The 14,485-nt window shown below is 36.0% G+C and overlaps 1 long non-coding RNA gene across 1 annotated transcript in view; it reads right to left on the bottom strand.

Annotated features, from left to right (window-relative positions):
- Positions 1 to 646: 646 nt before the first annotated feature.
- The window catches only part of LOC131852304 (uncharacterized), a 57,530-nt gene continuing 43,691 nt past the window's right edge, over positions 647 to 14,485 (bottom strand). The window contains exons 3-4 of the long non-coding RNA XR_009357919.1: positions 1,298 to 1,411; positions 647 to 759 (exon numbers count right to left, since the gene is read on the bottom strand). This is a non-coding gene — a long non-coding RNA (uncharacterized LOC131852304). The remainder of the gene's footprint in view (positions 760 to 1,297; positions 1,412 to 14,485) is intronic.

Genomic DNA, 14,485 nt, shown 5'->3' with positions numbered 1-14,485 from the left:
TTTACACGCAATAAGGAAGACCCCGTACATTAGTTTATTCTCGTATGTGGTTTTTATGGGGCCGGATAGGGGGAAGGAGGGCCACAAATATTGGCAGAATAGCTTCTTGTGTTGTTAAAGTAAGAAATGAAGAAGTATTGCACAGGGTGAAAGAAAAAGGCTGATATTGAATGCTATAGAAAGCAGAAGAGGAAAAATGTTAGGGCACTTGATACGGCGCGATGAATTTATGAAAGTAATTATTGAGGGGGAGATAGAAGGAAAGAGGGAGAGAGGAAGACCAAGGCACAGTTACATCAAGCAAATTAAAGACAAAATTGAAGTCGTGGCGTATCGAGGCTTGAAGAGTGTGATGGAAGATCGTAGAAAGTGGCAAGAGCTCCGACAAGAGCGTTGCTCTTAAGTTTATGAAAGAATGAAGCTTCTTGTGTGGATTAAAACCTCGACACAATTCTCCATAACCAGCTGACCCGCAACTTCGTCTGCGTTTCATTTTCCCGCCTTATGGAATATTTTTCATTGCAGCTCCGCTCCTATTGGTCGTAGCGTAATGTTATATAGCTAAAAGCCTTCCTCGATAAATGGACTATCCAACACAAAAACAATTTTTCAATTCGATTTATTATATTACGCTTACTTATGTATGGTGGCGGTGTGGTGGGGTCTCTCCTCGGCGGGTAGGTCGAGGGAGTGGGCGCTGGTCCTCCTGCGCGGCCGCTCTTGACTGAAGGAGCGACGTGATCTTCTGTCGAGTGTTGCCTACCAAAAAAATGACAAACACTGTACTGAGAGACGAACTTAGCTTTCGATGGATTCACCGAGCGGTGCCAGATCTATCGTGTAACAAAGGGAAAAAGAGCTCCAGAACAGTTCCAGGGACTTGTCACCGACCGATTGTCGACTATATCCGGACCAAAAGTAACCTGTCATTGAGGGTGACGTAGATGGAATCGAGTCACAACGCGAGCTTCAAAGCGTTCGAGGCTCGGGTCCCCACCAACATGCTGCCCACCTTCATGAAGGAGGACTACTGGCCGAAGGGGGTGGTCTATCGGCGCTACCGTGGCATCTTGGCGCTTCGTCAGTGCCGTGACCATAGAGACAATTTTATTTGCTTTTTATTATTATTTCTTATGTATGTTAGTCTATAAGGTATGTATAATATGGGCCATGTTGTCTGAATTAAATGAATAAATAAATAACGTCACTGTCACATAAGTGAGGTAAGGTAATGAAATTACAGGTTCAACTAAATACACATAAGTCTGGTGCTGGTAGAGTCTGGTGGTATACTCACAGTTCCGCGGGCTGTCAGCCGCCTCCAGTTGTCTTGGAGCGCGAGTTCGACCCGCTCCCTGATGCTGCGTCACGCACCCGTCTGTGCTTGCGATGTGTTCTGTTCAATTGGTATCTGAAAAGACCAAAATTTCTTTGATTAAAATTTGAAATACATCTGTTATTCATTCATTCACATACTGCGCCGACCCCAAATAATGGGATAAAGGCAAGGCAATGATGATACATCTGTTATTCATTCATAATTTAAGAGTGACGCTCTTGTCGCTGGAGCTCTTGCGACTTTCCACGATTTTCCATCAGACTCTTTAAACCAGTAATTCCCAAAGTGGTCTATATCGACCCCCAGGGGTCTATGACAAACTGCAAGGGGTCTACGACAGCGGTCATCTTGTTGTTTTTAACACTAAACTTTACTACAGTTAGAAATTTACAAAAAAAAACAATATCAGGTAAGAATGGGGGTGTACCCAAAACCGAAAAATATAGCAAGCAATACTCAATGAAAACTTGACGTTAATATCGGCTATAATAGAAAACAAGAATGATTTTTTATTTGTTTTGATTTGAATTTTCGAGGTAGAATTTGTATATGTTAACCAGCCGCCTTGCAGCGATCTTGACCAGATCGTCGGTCCACCTTGCTGGAGGCCTTCCCACGCTGCGTCTTCCGGTCCGCGGTTGCCACTCGAGGACTTTACTGCCCCAACGGCCATCTGTCTTACGAGCTATGTGCCTGCCCATTGCCACTTCAGTTTTGCAATTCTTCGGGCTATATCGGTCACTCTGGTTCTTCTGCGGATCTCCACATTTCTGATTTGATCACGCAGAGAAACTCCGAGCATAGCCCTCTCCATCGCCCTCTGAGTGACTTTGAGCTTATGCATTGGATGCAGCGTAGGACCGATCGTCGTGGAGAGAGGCCTTTGTTCAGCAGTGGACATCTTGCGGGCTGATATGATGATGATGAACCAGCCGCCAAGTAGCTCGCTTCATTATCTTCGGTGCAATTAAAGGCTGAGCTACGGTAGTTAAATTACAGTGTAGACATGACATCTTAGTTGTACCAACGTGGCTACCATCTTTTGTATCATTCTGGTTCACTATTTTGAGATCTACTGAGATACAGGTGCATGCCAATGTTTCTGGGCTCATAAAACCAGAAGTTGTTTATGACAATTCCTTAAAACCTGAATATGATGGTGGCTTAAAATGTATTATCACTACTAGCTGTTCCCGCGACTTCGTCCGCGTGGAATATAACTTTATTTTTCTAAAATAAAAATAGCCTACGTTACTCCTTATTACATCAGCTACCTGCTAAGAAAAGTCCCGTCGAAATTGGTGCAGCCATTTCAGAGATTAACCGGAACAAACAGACAGACAGACAGACAAAAATTGTAAAAAACGTTATTTTGGTATGTATCGTATTTATATTCACATGCATGTAGTAAAAACGGTTATTTCAATATTACAAACAGACAATCCAATTTTATTTATATGTATAGATCTAACAGCTGACTCCGTTCCGCCTAAAAATGAAATATGTCAAAGGTTTTTTTAAGTTAATTTACGCAATACATTTCTGAACACACCCTGTTTGACAGGTATCAGCAGTGTGTATGGGAACATAAAATTGTTGTTTTAACTATTTTACATGCAATTTCTTCATATTTTATCACCGTTTAAACCTTCCCTGGACTTCCACGAATATTTTAAGATGAAAATTAGCCAAATCGGTTCAGCCGTTCTCGAGTTTTAGCAGGACTAACGAACAGCAATTCATTTTTATATATATAGATTTATCGAAATAAAGACATTGCTCTCGGTGTTTTTATCACATCAACTCACGACTGTCAGTAATTTGAGGTAGTATATTACTGTTATAACGTCCTCAAGCCGCTTACTAATATTATAAACGTTTGTTATTACGATTGGATGGATGAATGTCTGTTACTCTTTCACGCAAAAACTACAGACCGGATTTTGATGAAACTTTACAGTAGAAATAGAAATAATCTTTATTCAAATAAACTTAATATAAGCACTTTTAAATAGTCAAGTTTTTTATTCTACCGCTTATTCAGAATGCAGATTCATCACAAGAAGTATAAGCAAGAAACTTGTGTGTTGCTCTTTTAAATAAATATTGATTTACTTATATTTAATTAACAACAAGGATTAGGTATGCGACAATCAACATAGAAACCGCTACGCACTTAATCTCTGTTCAATCAGATAACATTGTCAGAACTATAGTTTATACATCAGAATAACACATAGGTTATAATATAAAAAAAAACGAAGTATATCATATAGTTAAACTCTAACGGCCTTATTACAAAAAGATAAATCTGGTTTAGCACTAGTAATAAACCATTCACCAATGTATTCCTTATTACAAAATGAAGTTTATCTCTAAATCGTGATTCGTCTATGGTCTAAAGTTAGACCTGCGATGCCCCTAGTTTAACAGTGATCTAAATGCAAAAATACAAACTCCATTTTAAAAATTCTATTGTTAGTTGTAGTTTTTGGAAAAATATTTTAACTAAATTAAAAATATATTAACTAAAACCATTTAAAGCAAATTTTACGACAATAAAAACATATAAAAGACGTTAATTGTTATTTTTTCACTCATTTGACTTTGAAATAGTCATCATTCGAACGATCCAATAAAAATATCTCGCCGTTCCTTTTCTCCGTATAGGACTCCTACTTGTAATTTAAAACTGATTTTCAGCCTAATAGTACATTAATAAATATTATATATTAATGAAATAGTTATAATGAAGACATAGATAAATAGAAATAAATTTATTTTTAGTTTATACATTTTTCTTTGAACTAATATTATTTTTGATCTTTTCAGTTTTCTGGTAAAATGGAATGTAATTGTACGGTGACAGACATGAGTGACTGATTTCTGTATGGAATACATAATGAACGATTTAACTGTAGTACTAAGTAGTCCTCTGTTAGATTTGGATTCGTAATAATGTTAGGTTTATTCCAAGTATTAACTTTAGGAATGGTTTAAACCACGACCATTTAGACCACGTTTCGTCCGAGTTTTAACAGATTTTTTGTAATAAGACCGTAAAGGGTGTACACTCGCCCCCTTAAAGATGCGTCTAAGCGTTAAGGTGATCATTTACCATCAGATGGGCCGTATGCTGGTTTGCCTAATCTAGCGACTATAAATTACACACGGGTATAACGGACACATCATCATCATCATCATCGCAGCCCGGAACACGTCCACTGCTGGACATAGGCCTCCCCCAAAGATCTCCACGACGATCGGTCCTGCGCTGCTCGCATCCAATGTGGACACAGCTCATTCATAAAATAAATTACAGTTTTGTTTACAAATATCTACTTTTTCCGACGGCATTCCCCGTCGAAGTTAATCACTCACATGCTAACATTTGAAAGTTACATATAATACATATATATATAAATGTAAACGGTCCATTCATCTGTCCCACATTTCTATTTATAAAAATTACCGCGCCTACGAGTTCCCCACTCCACGAATCTGTTTACAAAAGGCACATATGTCCGGAATATATATAATCTGCTTCGAAAGAAGACTTTATCTGTGACAAAACATAATAATAATATTCCTAGACAATTCACACAGCGCCATCTAGTCTTAAGCTAAGCAGAGTTTGTGTTTAATATTGTTTTATAAGTAATATCTGTCGCTTTTTTTCAGGTGACATTCTTTATTCATTAATATTCTTCTTCTTCTCTCTATCGTCTCATTATCTCAGCTTTTGGTGGTTTATTATTATTATTATTATTATTATTTCTTTATATATATATTATATATATCCTCAGTTTATGGTGCTGGTATGGAAGGTGGTGGGGGAATGGTGACGGTGGTACGGTGTCCCCAGTATTATAAAAAAAAGTATAGTCTCTCTCCACTACATCATCATCATCTGCTTCTTCCTTATCCCATTTATTTGTGGTCGGCGTAATATGTTTTTCGTTTCCATTCATCCCTGTTCGCAGTCATCTCGTTATTTACTTCCTTTCTTACCATATCATCTTTCACACAGTCCATCCATCTCTTTTTCGGCCTTCCTAGTCTCTCTCCACTACAGTACAAACCAATGCACAATTCTGACATTTTCCATTAAGTGACTTTTATTACTATGTTATATATTATTTAATTTATTATTTTGAATACTTAAAATTGTAATTGTGACATAATTATCTTAAAAATGTAATTACTATTGACTGGCTATTGTGTAACGAGATTTGAATGAATGAAAATGAATGAAAAACACTTTATTGTTCTGAATTCCAATGTACAATTCTGACATTTTCCATTAAGTGACTTTTATTACTATGTTATATATTATTTAATTTATTATTTTGAATACTTAAAATTGTAATTGTGACATAATTATCTTAAAAATGTAATTACTATTGACTGGCTATTGTGTAACGAGATTTGAATGAATGAAAATGAATGAAAAACACTTTATTGTTCCTCTCACAGAAAGAGTAATTACATAAATTAATATGTACATTAAATATGAAAATAATAACAAAATAATTATAATATAGAGGTAATAAAACGAGATTTGTTACATTTGTGTATAAAACAATATGAAATAAAAGAAAATAACATCGTTTGATGTTCAGAAATGAATCATCGGCGCACGATGTCGTAACAGTCCATCATTAAAGCACCTACATTTATAAATAGCTTACAGAAATAGTAGTGCGTCATTACAGGTGACGAGCTATGGGTTTCTCAATGGTTTGTACGAAGATCATTTCGTTTTTCGACGGTTAATGATTTTAGGGTTACCAACCGAAAGAATAGAATAGAATAGATAATCATTTATTCAAATAAACTTAATTTAAGCACTTTTGAATAGTCATAACAATTTGTTTTTTATCTACCACTCGTTCGGAAAGCTGTCTCACAAGAAGTACGAGCAAGAAACTTGTGTGTTGCTCTTTTAAATAATCCTTGTTAGTTTACATTTACAAGTCGAAACGTGTGAATACAAACTACCAAAAAGCACTAATTTTTTGGGACAAATATAAATATGCAATAAGATTAAATCAGTTGTAGTGATAAGAGCAGACCAGTCCCTACAAGCAGCACTCGTTCACGAGTATGACGGATGAGCCAGCCATCACTGCGCTCGACCATATTTTAGGGAGCCCAATGACCCGGCCCACCACGCCGCTACATGTCTGGACATTTTACTGAGCATGACTACTCACTCCACACGACCACGTCACAGAAAAAAATCATAAAATGCAATACTATCACAATTTTTTAAATTAGTGAAATCTCAACTATACATTTGTAATTTGAAATAGTCACTTTTAATCTTAATTTCATTTAGTGAGATATCATTACTGTTACATCGTCTACACATATAAATAAAATTGGAGTGTCTGTTTGTAATATAGAAATAACCATTTTTAAAACGTAGTAAAATATGAATAGAAATACGGTACATACACTCAAATAAATTTTTTTACCTTTTTTGTCTGTCTGTGTTTGTTCCGGTTAATCTCTAAAATGGGTGGACCGATTTTGTTAGGACTTTTTTTGGCAGGTGTAATAAGGAGTAACTTACTACTTCTATTTTAGAAAAATAAAGTTAAATTCCGCGCGGACGAGATCGCGGGAACAGCTAGTATAAAATAAAGTCGCTGTCGCTGTCTGTCCCTATTTATGCTTAAATCTTTAAAACTACGCAATGGATTTTGAAGCGGTTCCGTTTAATAGATAGAGTGACTCAAACGGATGGTTTATATGTGTAATACATGTACACCCGTGCGAAGCCGGGGCGCGTAACTAGTAAAATATAAAAAACAGCACATTGTGTTCTTTAACTTTAAAGCATTTATAATAACAATCTCAGTCCAATCCTAAGTTTGAATTTAAAAAATAATCTATATTAATGTACACACATGTATAATATTAATTTGAAAAGAATACGAGCTGAGTTTCTTGTCAGTTCTCATCTCGATATAATTCCGAACTGCCGGTAGATTTGACATATAATAAGAGTCTGTAATAGACCTACATGAATAGAGATATTTTGAATTTGAATTTGAATTGAATAAAAGTCTGTTCGTAACAGAACGTGACATGAAATCAACACAAAAAATTGTATACGAACCAGTGCCAAGTAAAGCAAATATATAACAAATTATTACTCATAGCATTTTAAATAAAAACAAACGGTTTTACAATAGAAAACTACGTACATAACTCTTTATTTACCTTAAATCTTAGTATAGAACAAAGTAGACGCCGCTGTCTGTTCGTATATATCTTTTAAACTATGCAAACGATTTTAATGCAGTTTTCAGCAATAGATAGAGTGATTCAAGAGGAAGGTTTATATGTATAATATATACGTGTTATAGTATGGAACAAATCGAGAAATGGAAAGATTTGTAAGACGGTCTCGGTGGTCTAGCGGTCTAGCACACCGCTTTACGACCGATGGTCGCGGGTTCGATTCCTCGCACGTCACAAACATTTGTATTCATGAGTACGTTTGTTTGTATAGGTCTGGGTGTTTACTATGTATAATATGTATGTATTTACGAAAAAAACATATCTATGTATTTGTATCAGTTATCTAGTACCCATAACACAAGTTTTAGCTAGCTTATCTTGGGACTAGATGGCGCTGTGCGAATTGTCCTGAGATTATTATTAACGTAGTATAAAAAAATAGGTAAATTGTGCGAAATCTAAAGATAAATGTCAAGTAAGTGTTACACAGACGAAGCTGCGCTATTCAGCTAGTATAATATAAAGACGAGGTGTTTAAAGATATATTGAATCCATGGTAATAGTCCGGTTATTCACCACCGTGTTAAACTTTTAAACGATATCTATTTCCGATCTCCCATAACTCGGGATATTTCAGATATTTTCAGAGGGATATTTTTGAGATAATCTTTAACTGCAGTCGTATCGCTATCTGTCTTAGAGAAGACGAATACAAAACTGTGTCTTAGCTATCTGTTAAGTAAGTAAAAGTAGTCTAAAATTACATAACGATAAAACCGTCTATCTTATAAGTATATTTCATCATCATCATCGCAGTCCGGAAGACGTCCACTGCTGGACATAGGCCTCCCCCAAAGATCTCCACGACGATCGGTCCTGCGCTGCTCGCATCCGATGCCTTCCCGCGATCTTGACCAGATCGCTGGTCCACCTTGCTTGAGGCCTTCCTACGCTGCCTTCCCCTTCCCACAAGTATATTTAATATATTAATATTTCTGGTTATAAACACGGTGCAATAAAGTGTACAAATCATCATCATTGCCTTGCCTTTATCCCATTATTTGGGGTCGGCGCAGTATGTCATTCTCTTCCACTGCTCTCTATCAGTCGTCATATCTAAACATACTCTTCTTTTATTCATATCATCTTTCACACAATCCATCCATCTTTTCTTAGGGCGTCCCCTCCCTTTGTGTACATGTAATAAAGTGTACAAATAAAAATTAATAAAAAACTACAATGAATCATTTTGCAGTCAGATAAAAGCTGGACGTTGGCGTGCGTGGTGTCTATGCAATAACTCGAGGAATGGAGTAGATAATATACATTGCGGTCAACCGCGCCAAATATTCTAATAAAAACAACTCCAATACCAGGATAGGTCAATGGCACGCGTCCCATTCACGGCACGATACACAATATTTTGGGCACGTCGTCGATCATAAAACTGTTTGAAGAAGATGGCTCATGTTATTTTAACAATACTTTCACGTACCTGTGCCTGCGAGTCATTATTTTCAGAGATGAATAACATTAAAAACTCTGTTACAAACCGTTTGACAGATGAATCCAGTTCAGCATGTAATTTGCTAAAAGTAACATCGTACAAGCCTGACATAAATTATTTGTCATCTAACCTGCAGCAACAGAAGTCACACTAATGTTACAGTAATTTAATTTATGCGTGTAATGAAAACAATCCAAAATGTACGTCTTTTGTTTACTTTATTTCATAGAGTTTTGATAGTATTTATTATTATTATATTCCAAATAATCAGAAAGTCTAAATTATTTAATGGCACGTCAATTACCCCATTAAAGATTTTTTTGGAAAAATGGCACGTTGATGCATAAAGTTTCGCCTACCCTGTCCTAGACAATACAAGCAATCATACTCATGAATACAAATATTTGTATCGTGATAGAAATCGAACCCGCAACCATCCCGATCCCATCACATAATACGCAAAACAAATTAAACCAAGACAATACCAAGGGGTACATTTTAATCATTTCGAGTCTATAAACATTACAACTCCATCCTACTAAATTAAAAGCACCATTAAGTGACGCATTTGTTAATGCAAATTCAATTTTAACTCCATCTGATAAAGTAATGAACTCGACTTCACTGCGGGCTATCACCAAATTCGTATGCGCTCATTAAAAAGCCCATAGCAATAACGGCGGCGAGTTATTGCATAAGGTTTTGCATAAAAAGGCATTTTGGATGGTCCCGACCGTGGAGAGCTAGAGGAGCGACGAGAGGCCTGCAGGAATTTTAATAGCCCAATATGAAGTAGTGGTTATGTGGATGACTTTATTGTTATGACGCGTCTAGACTTGACAGGGAATTTTATTTTGGGGTCTGTAAAGAATTGTTCAATTTCGAGCAATAACTTTAATGGACTAAAGTATTAGAGTATAGATGTGGCCGCGACTATTCTCATATTGATAAGACTTATCTAATTGAAATGTCAAACAAGTCGCCTATGTATATATCACAGCACTAGTAACATTACTTACATTATTTATGTCATTAACCGGGTCTTAACACGAATAATTTTACGACAAACTAGCTGTACCCGCGACTTCGTCCGTGTGGAATTTACCTTTATTTTTCTAAAATAAAATTGGCCTAAGTTACTCCTTATTACATCAGCTACCTGCGAATAAAAAACCCGTCAAAATCGGTCCAGCCATTTCAGAGATTAGCCGGAACAAACAGAAAATGTAAAAAATGTTATTTTGGTATATGTACCGTATTTATATTCATATGCATGTAGTAAAAAACGGTTATTTCAATATTACAAACAGACAATCCAATTTTATTTATATGTATAGATAAAGATATTTACTGTTTACATTGACATCGCTGTTACTCCAGTCAGCTCGTGACCACGGCTAGTGCAACCTAGTCGAAACGTCGAGAGGTAAATACCTTTATTTGCCATAAAATTAGTTCGTGTTAAGACCCGTTAATAATATAAATAATGTATACTAAACTTACTTACTTACTAAAATAACTTAATTTATTAAGTGCAAAGGTTTATTATACTATAAAAGATTTTTTACCAGACGTACTGTAGGTGGTATGCAGACTTCAATTTCGTCCTAACAAATTTACAGACTAAATAGAAATAGAAATAGAAATAATCTTTATTCAAATAAACTCATTACAAGCACTTTTGAATAGTCATATTTTGATTCTACCACTCATTCGGAATGCAGATTCATCACAAGAAGAATGAGCAAGAAACTTGTGTGTTGCTCTTTTTAATAGATGTTTTTTTTATATAAATAATTACAGTGTAACAAGTAAGAGGCATGCGATAATCAACATAGAAATCGCTACGCACTCATTATTAGTGTAATCAGATAATATTGTCAGTGCTATGTATTTAAAATATGCAAAGTGTCATCTATGAAACTGCTACACTCTTTAAACAGAGTACATGTATGTATTATTAATTTATTGTATGTAAATTTATTGAATATGCATGTGCAATCTATATATATAAATAAAATTGGAGTGTCTGTTTGTAATATTGAAATAAGTTTTTTACTACATGCATATGAATATAAATACGGTACATGCATCATATAACATTTAAAAAAAAATCTGGCTGTCTGTCTGTTTGTTCCGACTAATCTCTGAAATGGCTAGACCGATTTTGGCGGGACTTTTTTTGGCAGGTAGCTGATGTAATAAGGAGTAACTTAGGCTACTTTTATTTTAGAAAAATATAGTTAAATTTCACGCGGACGAAGTGTTGTACTAGTTATAAATAAATAAATAGCATATTTATTTGTTTCAGTTATCTAGTACCCATAACACAAGCATTAGCTAGCTTAACTTTGATCTAGATGGCGCTGTGTGAATTGTCCTGAGATTATGATTATTATATTAGTTGTCTAGTACCCATAACACAAGCGTTAGCTAGCTTAACTTGGGTCTAGATGGCGCTGTGTGAATTGTCCTGAGATTATTATTATTATATTAGTTGTCTAGTACCCATAACACAAGGTTTAGCTAGCTTAACTTGGGTCTAGATGGCGCTGTGTGAATTGTCCTGAGATTATTATTACTATATCAGTTGACTAGTACCCATAACACAAGCTTTAGCTAGCTTAACTTGGGTCTAGATGGCGCTGTGTGAATTGTCCAGAGATTATTATTATTATATTAGTTGACTAGTACCCATAACACAAGCTTTAGCTAGCTTAACTTGGGTCTAGATGGCGCTGTGTGAATTGTCCTGAGATTATTATTATTATATCAGTTATCTAGTACTCATAACACAAGCTTTAGCTAGCTTAACTTGGGTCTAGATGGCGCTGTGTGAATTGTCCTGAGATTATTATTACTATATCAGTTGACTAGTACCCATAACACAAGCTTCAGCTAGCTTAACTTGGGTCTAGATGGCGCTGTGTGAATTGTCCTGAGATTATTATTATTATATCAGTTATCTAGTACTCATAACACAAGCTTTAGCTAGCTTAACTTGGGTCTAGATGGCGCTGTGTGAATTGTCCTGAGATTATTATTACTATATCAGTTGACTAGTACCCATAACACAAGATTTAGCTAGCTTAACTTTGATCTAGATGGCGCTGTGTGAATTGTCCTGAGATTATTATTATTATATCAGTTATCTAGTACCCATAACACAAGTTTTAGCTAGCTTAACTTTGATCTAGATGGCGCTGTGTGAATTGTCCTGAGATTATTATTATTATATCAGTAATCTAGTACTCATAACACAAGCTTTAGCTAGCTTAACTTGGGTCTAGATGGCGCTGTGTGAATTGTCCTGAGATTATTATTACTATATCAGTTGACTAGTACCCATAACACAAGATTTAGCTAGCTTAACTTGGGTCTAGATGGCGCTGTGTAAATTGTCCTGAGATTATGATTATTATATTAGTTGACTAGTACCCATAACACAAGCTTTAGCTAGCCTAACTTGGGTCTAGATGGCGCTGTGTGAATTGTCCTGATATTATTATTATTCTTAAACACACGCCCCAAGGAAATTCACCGTCAAATGCATCCAAAACTCACACACACATGACAGCGCTGTTAAATCGAGAAAGTTCAATTCTTGTTCGGCCATTAAACTCGCGAGGGTCGCATTTTAATATGGCCATGTGTCAAAACACTGTCGAGCGGCGTGGGTGCGTCGGGACACATCTTTAACGGGTCACTGGTTCGATGCCGGCGGCGCGTCATTTTAACTATGGGGTTACAGATATATAAATCTGATTGGTATTCAGTGTCGTAAATAATATTATAAATGCCAAAGTCAGTTTGTTTGTTACGCTTAATAAATTATAATGAAATTTGACGTACCTATCATTTTGGATGTATACTTTTATACCTATACCAATTTTTATAATGATTTCCTGAACAACATCGCGTGAAAAAGCTCATCTTAATATAGAAAGAAGTTATATTTGATTGATTTTATATTTACAACTAGCTGTTTCCGCGACTTCGTCCGCGTGGAATTTAACTTTATTTTTCTAAAATAAAAGTAGCCTGAGTTACTCCTTATTACATCAGCTATCTGCCAAAAAAAGTCCCGTCAAAATCGGTCCAGCCATTTCAGAGATTACTCGGAACAAACAGACAGACAGACAACAATTGTAAAAAATGTTATTTTGGTGTATGTACCGTATTTATATTCATAAGCATGTAGTAAAAAACGGTTATTTAAATATTACAAACAGACACTCCAATTTTACCCATAACTCTCCAATTTTATTACAATTTTTGTCTGTTGTAGTTTATCATCTAGCAGCGGACAATCAAACCCCAGTTCCATTACTGAACCGACTTGGGAACCTAGCGGTGTTATTACACTAAAGTCGTATCCATAATATACATAAATTGACGACCTCGGTGGTCTAGCGGTCTAGCACACCGCTTTACGTCCGATGGTCGCGGGTTCGATTCCTCGCACGGCACAAACATTTGTATTCATGAGTATGATTGTTTGTATCGGTCTGGGTGTTTTCTATGTATAATAAGTATGTATTTACGAAAAAAAAAATATCTATGTACTTGTATCAGTTATCTAGTACCCCTAACACAAGCTTTAGCTAACTTAACTTGGGTCTAGATGGCGCTGTGTGAATTGTCCTGAGATTATTATTATTATAATGCTGTAGTGGGCTTCAGCCGCTGCATAAGTTCTTCCGCAGTTATCGAATGCCTGCACTCGTCCAATTTCCCTCCGACAAAGCTGCAATGGCCAGCTGCGGCCACAGCATTAGAATGTTCCAAAATCATAGCCTCATACATACCATACACTATGACACACTCCCCCTTTGTGAAGACAAAACGTAAGGACAACAATAGACTTGTAAAAGGCGAAAGGGTTGATACAAACTGCACCCTCCACTCCGGCGTGTTGACATTACAAATCTATTATAGTGTACGGTTACCGCCAGTCTTTTGTCGTCGCTAAGTAGATAATTACGTTAACTGGGGACGGTCTTGGACTGTGTCAAGTAACACAAGTTTCTCGCTCATTCTTCTTGCAATTATATTAAGTTTATTTGAATAAAGATTATTTCTATTTCAAAAGATATTTGGACTCTAAGTTAATATATCTTTTTTGCGATGGATATGGAGTAGTTGATAATTACGTTAACTGGGGACGGTCTTGGACTGTGTCAAGTAACAAAAAATCTATACTGCAGAACTAAAGAGCAACACACAAGTTTCTCGCTCATTCTTCTTGTGATGAGTCTGATTTCCCAATGAGTGGTAGAATAAAAAAAATGTGACTATTCAAATTTATTTGGAGTCTCAAGTTAATATTTCTTTTTAGGGACCCATAAGAGTACTAAATAATTACGTCAACTGGGGACATCTTAGAC

The sequence above is a fragment of the Achroia grisella genome, unplaced genomic scaffold, assembly GCF_030625045.1.
Source record: "Achroia grisella isolate CSIRO2021 unplaced genomic scaffold, CSIRO_AGI_Agris_v1 utg841, whole genome shotgun sequence".
Classification (NCBI taxonomy): Eukaryota; Metazoa; Arthropoda; class Insecta; order Lepidoptera; family Pyralidae; genus Achroia; species Achroia grisella.
Note: the sequence above shows the minus strand (reverse complement) of the source record. Positions and strands in the feature narration are given on the sequence as shown.